Raw genomic sequence first — 8,594 nt, forward strand, 5'->3', positions numbered from 1 at the left:
TTCCTCTGTAAATCCATCTGTTCCTGGACTTTTCTTAGCTGGGAGTTCTCTTATTGCTGTTTCTATTTCAATGCTTGATATGGGCCTGTTAAGATGGTTTAACTCATCTTGGATTGGTTTTGTCATGTCAATATTTGCTAGGAAAAGTTCCATTTCTGCCAAGTTCTCATACTAATTAGATAAAGTTTTGAGAAGTATCCCCTTATAATGATCTGAATCTTGGTTGTTTCTGTGCTGATGTTTCCATTCTCATCTCTGAATTTATTTATTTGGTGTGTTCTCTTCTTTTTCTGATAAGATTTGCTAATGGTCTGTTAAATTTTTCAAAGAACCAAATCTTTCTTTTGTTGATTCTTTCTATAGTTTTTTTGGATTCTAATTCATTTAATTCTGATTTAATTTTAATTATTTCTTTCTGTCTACTGGATTGGGGTTTATCTTGCTGCTCTTTTTCAAGGAGGTTCCGATGTCTTATTAAATTGTTGGTTTCAGATCTTTCCAATTTGTTGATGTAGGAACTCAGAGCTACAAATTTGCCTCTGAGTATTGCCTTTACTGTGTCCCAGAGGAGCTGGTAATTTGTGTGCTCATTTTTGTTGAATATCATGAAAATTTGAATTTCCTTTCTAGTCTCTTCCATGACCCACTGGTCATTCAATAGTGTTTTGTTCAGCCTTTGTGTGTTACAAGACTTTCTTTGGTGGCTTTCGGTGTTGAGTTCTAATTTTCTTCCCTTGTGGTCAGAGAGAATGCATGATATAAATTCAATGTTTCTGAATTAGGACAAGTTTGCTTTGTGACCTAAAATGTGTTCTATGTTAGAAAATGTTCCATGTGCTGCTCAGAAAGCAAACTTCTGAAGCTGCTGGGTGAAATATTTAGTAGATGGCTGTAACAGCTAGTTGATCTGTGCAGTTGTTTAGATCTGCGGTTTCTCTGTTGAGGTTTTGCCGAGTTGATCTATCTAGTGGGAAGATTGGTGTGTTAAAATCCTCAACAATTAATTTCTTTGGATCTATGTGGGATTTGAGGGAAAGTAGTGTTTATTGGATAAATTTGGGTGCTCCGTTGTTTGGTGAATAGATATTTAGAATTGTAATATGCTCCTGAAGGAGAGATCCCTTAATTAGTATGTAGCTACCTTCTTTATCTCTTCTCACAAATTTTAATTTGAAGTTCTTTTATCTGATATTAGGATTGTAACTATCGACTATTTATGGGGGAGGCTTGCTTGGTAGATTTTGTTCCAGACTTTAACATTGAAAATGTGTTTGTTTTACTGGCAAGATGTGACTTCTGAAGGCACCAGATAGAAAGATCTTGTTTTTTAATCCAACTAGAGAGTCTATGTCACTTAATTGGAGAGTTAAGTCCATTAATAATGAGAGATAGGACTGAGAGGTATTTGGGAGTTCCTGCCTTGCTATCCACCTTCTTGGGGCTCCTAAAACTGGGTTCTTCCTATGGTTCTTGGATTCTCAGTGTGGGTGCAGTTTCTTGCCCTTTATTATGGTCTTGTTGGTTTTCTATTTGTAGGACATCTTTAAGAATCTTTTGTAGGGCTGGTTTCGTGGAGATGTATTGTTTCAATTTTTCTTTGCTATGGAAGGTTTTTATTTGGCCTTCAGTTATGAAGGAGAGTTTAGCTGGGTATTCTTCCTTGATAGTTGTTTGTTTCTAGGGGGTGGCATACATCATTCCAGGCTCTTCTTGCCTTGATTGTCTCTGCTGAGTAATCTGTGGTGTTTCTAATTGGTTTCCCTTTATAAGTTATTCATCTTTTCTCCTTCACAGCTTGAAGGATCTTTTCCTTGGTCTGAGTTGATCCTGTGTGGATTATAATGTGACAGTGGGATTTCCTATTCTGGTCTGGTCTATTTGGAATTCTAAAAGCTTCTTGTATCTGAATAGACCTATCTTTTTGCATGCTTGGGAAGTTCTCTGCTAGGATCCTGTTAAACAAATTTCCTAGACCATTAACTTCTGTTTCTAGGTGCTCCTCTACACCCATTATCCTCAGATTAGGCCTTCTGATGGTGTCTTCCAAGTGTTGGATAGATCTATCATATTTCTTGGACTTGTCTTGGATGGTTGTATGTTCTTTCTCTATAATATCTAGGCTGTCTTCAATCCCCGAGATTCGATCTCCTGCATCCTCTAACCTGCTGTCAAGACTTTCTACTTTAATTTTAAATTCTTCTCCTTCTAATTAGTCAGCTTTGATGGCTTCAAATCCTTTGTTGCAGCTCTGTTTTAGATCTTGAATGAACGTCTTTACTTCCTTAATTGGGTGTTCAATGTTTATTCTAAAATCACTTAGTTGATTGTTTATGGTTTCCTTGGACTCCCATTCCTTCTGTTGGGTTCCATTCAGCTTTCCCTTTGTGGTCTCCCTGACTTCCCTCAGCTCTTTTTTAATGGCTCCCATGAATGCCTTTAGTGATCTTTGTGTATACTCATCCTGCTCTATCAATTTCTGTATTACTCTTTGCTTAGCTTCCTGATGTTCATGCCATTCCTGTAGTTCACTTTGCGTGTTCTCAGCCTGCTCACACCATTCCTGCCTTTCTCTTAGAGTATTCTCAAGCTGCTCACGCAAATCCTGTATCATTTTTTGAGTAGCTTCCTCACGCTCATGATATTCTTGTATAAATCTTTGGATTGCCTCTTTTCTCTCCCTATCACTCTCATACAGAGTCCTTTGTAAGTTTTCAATCTTTTCCTACATTGACCTTTTGTTTGCCTCCTCTCTCTCCCTATCACGCTCATACAGAGTCCTTTGTATGTTTTCAATATTTTCATTTATCATGTTTGCCAGCAGTGGATTATTCATTATCTGTTCTGTTACCTGATTATCATGAGTGGGAGTGGAGATACCCGGACTTGCCATTTTTCTTGTGTTTTTCCAGCTTACACTGCCCATTTGGGATGAAAATAACACCAGTTTTTTGCTAGAACACTTTCTTAAGGCAAGCATCAACCAAAGTCTGTATTTGCACAGTCAATATTCTGCAGATACAGTCTAGTTCAACAGATACATCTATTCAACATTTAACAACTATATATTAATGGGGTGCGAACCATGAAGAAGAATTTGGTAAACCATAAATTATTAGGTTTAGGGAGAGATGTGGGTTAACAATAGGAATAGAATGATGTGGGAATGTACAGGGAGAGTTAACTGAGTCCTAATCTCAAAGAAGGAAATAAGTTGGATAGTATGAAAGTAGAGAGCGAAAAAAAAGAAGAAAGGAAAGGGAAAAAAGTGACCAAGAAAAATAGAAAAGTAAAAATTTAAAATATGAAGCAGAAATGAATACAAACTATTCAGAGAAGAACGTGAATATAATGAGAGACGGGGGGAATATAAAGGAGATGTGAAAAATTTAAAAATAAAAATACTTAAAATATTATATAGGTATAAAGAGGTAGTACTGCTATTAAGGAATTTAAGTCTAAGAAGTTTTTAATTGAGTAATGAATTTGTGGATTAAGTGTGTACACAATGGGGGATAAGGTCTACTAATCGACTACGGGTTTATCTGAGGATGTGCAGAACAACAATTAAATCGCATAAAGAAGAACGAAAGAGAAGAAAAGGTGAAAAGGATAAGAAAGAAAGAAGAAAAGATCAGAAGTTCAGTAGAGCTAAACAAAAAACAAAAAGAATTTTTTTTAAAAGAAAAGAAAGAAACACGCACACACACATATACCCCTAAAATAAAAATTATAAGAGGAAAAAAAGTTACTAGAAAACAATTTATTTCAAAAAAGGTAAAAATTAAAAATTTAAAAAAAGTTTTAAAAAAAGTTTTTATAAAAGGTACCAAAAAAAAAAGAAAAAAATTTTTTGTTAGGGGTCGGAAAAATCATGTATCTCCCTTATGTCCATAACCAGCCTCTTGTTGGAGTCTCTGGTCTGCTTGTGGTGTTTGATTTTCCTGTGGCTTGGTTGGTTTCTTAAGTCAGTTTGTTTGAACAGGCAGAAAAATGCTCTGCTTTACCCAGGATTTTGTGATCCTCCTCCCAGATTAGTTCAATGGAAGGGAGATATGCTTTGAGTATCACAAAAGAGGGAGATGGCTTTTTCCTCAAGTTTGGAGATGCTGTGATGAGGCTAGGTTCTGGGTAGAGTTGAGGACTTTCAGCAAACATTAGCTTTTCCCGGGGGCTAGTTTGTGAGAAACTCCCAGAGCCCAGCCTGGAGCCACTCTCCGGGTTTATGTTTACTGAATTTCAATTGATTGTCCAGGCTGCTAAAGGGAAGAGCAGCCTCTGGCTCTGATTACCTAGTGAAGAAAGCCACTCCTATGGCTGGCGCCGTAGCTGGGTGACTTTTCTCTGGGTGGAGCTGAGTCTGGCAGGTCAGCTTAGGTTCTTGTGACCTGCTAAATGACTCCAGTTTTCTTCCAAGGCTTAAGTTGGAGCTAGCAGCTCCATCGAGCATTGTCAGTATCCAAGATGGAGATCTCTAGTACTGGAGGGTGAGGGAAGGCCTTCCCTCCTCTGCTCCCTGAGAAGCAGTGAGGAAGCATCATATACACTAAATTTGGAATGATACCGAGAAGATTAACATGGCCCTTGCTTAAGGATGACAGGCAAACTCCTGTCATTCCATCGCCTAATTTGTTAGGAAATGGAAAGGCTTCGGAAATAGATTATGAAGTGTAGTAAGCCAAGTCCAAATAAACATAGGTCCCATGGTTTCCCTAATTTTCAATAACTAATATATGTCTGGGATAAGCAGAAAAGGTCAAAAGCTATGAGCATATGACCAGATAAGATTATGTTAAGGGAAATGAACCGAAGTTAGTGACACAAGTGGTTTTTTCTTTCTTGCTATTGTTTCTCACATATTTATAACATACAGTGTGGTTTTGTTTTGTTTTTTTTTTTTGCTTCTTTATATGTTCCGACCCCATGTTATAACACCTGTTTTCACTGTATTTGAAGTTGGTGCGCCTACATCTTGTCTATAGTCTCTTCTAATTTGTGGATGGGAAGAAGAAAAAGAAAATGCTTAAATAGGGATACAGGTTCACCCATTGTAACAATGAGATGCACAAGACACTATGTTGTAAAATGAACTTTACAATTGAGGCAGGGGAAGGGAGGAGGTGAGTGGACTTGTGGAGGTGGAAGGGAAGGGATAGTAGGGGAATAATAAAGGAGGAGTTAACAATGCTTGTTAGGAAATGTACTCATTGCCTTGCTCGTGTAACTGTGACCCTTCTGTACAGCATTTTTGCAATGAAAACATATAAAAATGTTCTGAGATGGAAGAGTTTATTTCCTTTATTTCACTCATAATATCGTTAAGAAATTAATGAAAAACACTGATATGAAGGTATTTTGAATAAATTTTGAATAAAGTGTGCCCACACACTTGCATGTGTGTTGGTATGCTCAGAGTTTGAAATCAGGGCTTCAAGGTCTTGCTAGTCCTTTTCGCTCTATTAGTGAGCTACTAAATGAGCTACATCTCCATTCCTGGCCCTTTGCTAGTTCATTAAAATTTTTGAAAAATAATCTTATGAATTTATTTTGCCCTGATAGGCTTCCAACTGTTATCCACAGATCTTAGGCTCCTGAGTAGATATCCCCAGTAGTAGGATTACAGGTCTTATAAACCAGCAAAAGGCTTTCAGAATAATGTATAAAGTAGAAGAAAATTTACTTCACAGGGGCCTGTTTTATCATCTCCTACTTTTAAAACATTTTGGATTGATTATATGTGAATTTATTTCGTTTTGGAATTGTTAAAAGACAGTAAGTGTTGATATTTAAAAGTTTTAGTACATTTTAAAAAGGATACTGGAACTGTGGGACAGAAGAAATATGCTTTTCTTTGTACCTCAATTTATAAGCTCAGTTCTGTGCATGATAACCCAATGTCACCAAGACATTGTATACTATTATTTCTTGGACAATATGAATATTGAATTGAGAGTGTCATAGAATGAAGAGATTTTATCTACCTTTTGTGTATTGCTGAAAGACTTTTGGAAACTTTGACTCATTTTCTTCCTCACTCACTGTGTCTTTGGGCCATACACTTACTGCCTTTAATTACAATTTTTTCCAACACTAAAATGGTAATAACATTAGCATTATAGCAAATGTTATCTTAAGAATTAAAGGAAATAACACTTGCGAAATACTTAATATAAACTTGTATGGATGAGTTTGAGTTTAGCCAGCAGTCTTTTTTAAATACTAAATAAAATGTGATAAGTAGTACAGAAACCATTACATGTAGTGAGCAACCAGAACTAATATCTATTGACAATGCTCTGCTTCCAAGCAAGCCAGTTGGATAACTTCTCATGCTGTAAATCAAACTGGTTATCTTATGTCTTGTTAGAGTAAAAATACCAGAGACAGAACGATGAAGTTATCTTGTAGACTGAGATGAAATCCATATGAAAATGTGTAAAACTGATAAAACATAAAAGTATCTGACCAGTATAATGTGTTTTACAACTTTTAAGTTACATCGCAAAGATAAAGAAGACCTAGAAGAATGAATTCTTTTTCTGTTGTCCTATCATAGGTCCTTAGATGGATGAACTCTTACTCATTCTTATACAGGCATGATCTGATGAGAGGAACTGTATTTTTTGTTTGCTTCCTTCTATTTATTCTTCAGTTTGAAATTTGAACCATTGGGACTGAAAGAAACCAAGGGAAATTAGACAAACAGGCTTTGGAAAGAACAATCAATGTAAAATATATGAATTACAACCTTGTAAAAGGTCTAACTAAATTGAGTTATATAGTCACAAGTGTAAACAGAAAATGATTTAAGCAATACCATCTTATTGAAAATTGAAAAATGTTATGAGTTGCTACATTTTTTTTCTTTTCTACCTTCAATTAATTATTGATCTGGTTTAAAGAGCTTAAAGATGAGATTAACAAGGAAATGGATTAAAAATGGACAAACGGTCTGAATAGACATGTTCTCCATAAAGCCCTGAAAATCGCCTGTGGGTTTACAAAGTTGTGTTTAATACAACTTCTATGCTGGCTTAATGCTTTTTGAGTAGAAGTCATTCGAGAAATATAATTCAAAATTACTATGATACTACTTCATAACTATTATAACTCATAAAAAAATCAATGGAACCAGTTGTGGTGGTAAAGGCTTGTAATTCCAAGCATTTCGGAGGTTGGATTTAAGTCTAAGGCCAGTTTGGGTTACTGCAGATAGTATAAACCTGCCTTTTATTACCTTTGAACAAAAGGTAATAATGTTGGTGAGTGGGGAGAAAAGGAAATTTTCTACACTCTTAGTTAGTATTCTCATTGTAGAAACTAGTATGCAGGTTTCTAAAGAAATCCAAAGTTGAAATATCATCTGACCCACCAATCATGTGATTATTTCTCACTGGGTAATTCGTAAATATATCTATAGTTCATTCTTATTCACAACAGCCAAGATATAAGTCAGAGTTCAGTGTTCAACTACAGACTAATAAAGCAAATGTGATACATGCACAAATATCATCATCTGTTTCATCCTTAAAATAGCAAGAGACTTTCCCATTTGCCACAACTTACAATGACCTGAAAGTTGTATTGTAAATGAAGAAAAATGTTGTGTTCTGATCTTTGTAAACACACACACACACACACACACACACACACACACACACACACACACACCTCAAACATTAAGGCGGAATATTTTTTAAAAAATTAAAGCAAAGTGTAACTTCTGGGGCATTTAGTTCACAATGTAGAAGATAGTGGATATACAGTATGACCAGGTATAGAGTTGTAATGTACAACATGAGGATACAGGGGACAACACTGGCCTTACATAGGAATGAAACTAAGTAAGTAGGAGTTGTTCTTCCTAGGGGAGCATTATTGTGTACATCAAGTATAATCTTAGTAGATGAGCAAAATAACTCAATAGCTATGTACATATGACCGTATAAGATGATTCTAAATGAAATGAACTCCAAGATATGTTCTTTGTTGTTGTTATTCTTAATGTACTACATGATTTATTTTTATCTTTTTTGTGTTTTCCCCACCTATGGGTTATCCCCGATAGTCACTGTATTTGATTTTGATACACTGGGTATTGTAAATATGTTGATCTAAACTGGGGAAGGGAAAGGGAAAAAACAAAATGGTGAGACAAAGGACAAAGGGGGAACCTCTGCAACAGTGATACTCACAAGACAATATTTTGGAAATAATCTTGGGAGGTGCATTGGGAGCGAAGAGGGAGAAAAATGAGGGAAGGGGAAACAAGTTAGAAAAGAAATAAATGCATTACCTTACTTATGTAACTATACCTCCTCTGTACACTACCTTGAAAATAAAATTTAAATAAAAAATAAAATATATGGGAGTAGCAATACAGTCGATGGGACTAGGGGAAATTCTGTACTACAAAAAGAAGAGTAGAACAACTGTGGAGAGCAGCAATTTAACATAGGAAGTAATAAACTAGCATACAGATTTTCAGCCTTATGTCAGTCACTAGAAAGGGAAAACAAAATGCATAATCAGCAAAATAATAGAGATAAAATAGAAAATTAAACAATTGAGGTGAAGAGATGACTTGGACCAAGAAT

General features: G+C 35.7%; 1 non-coding gene across 1 annotated transcript; it reads left to right on the forward strand.

The window, feature by feature from the left end:
* Positions 1–4,523: 4,523 nt before the first annotated feature.
* On the forward strand, positions 4,524–4,630 carry LOC122108743. Its single transcript, XR_006147624.1, has one exon. It is a non-coding gene; the product is annotated as a U6 spliceosomal RNA (small nuclear RNA).
* The last annotated feature ends 3,964 nt before the right edge of the window (positions 4,631–8,594 follow it).

The sequence above is a fragment of the Dipodomys spectabilis genome, unplaced genomic scaffold (assembly GCF_019054845.1).
Source record: "Dipodomys spectabilis isolate Male_0828 unplaced genomic scaffold, ASM1905484v1 ptg000065l, whole genome shotgun sequence".
NCBI classification, from domain to species: domain Eukaryota; kingdom Metazoa; phylum Chordata; class Mammalia; order Rodentia; family Heteromyidae; genus Dipodomys; species Dipodomys spectabilis.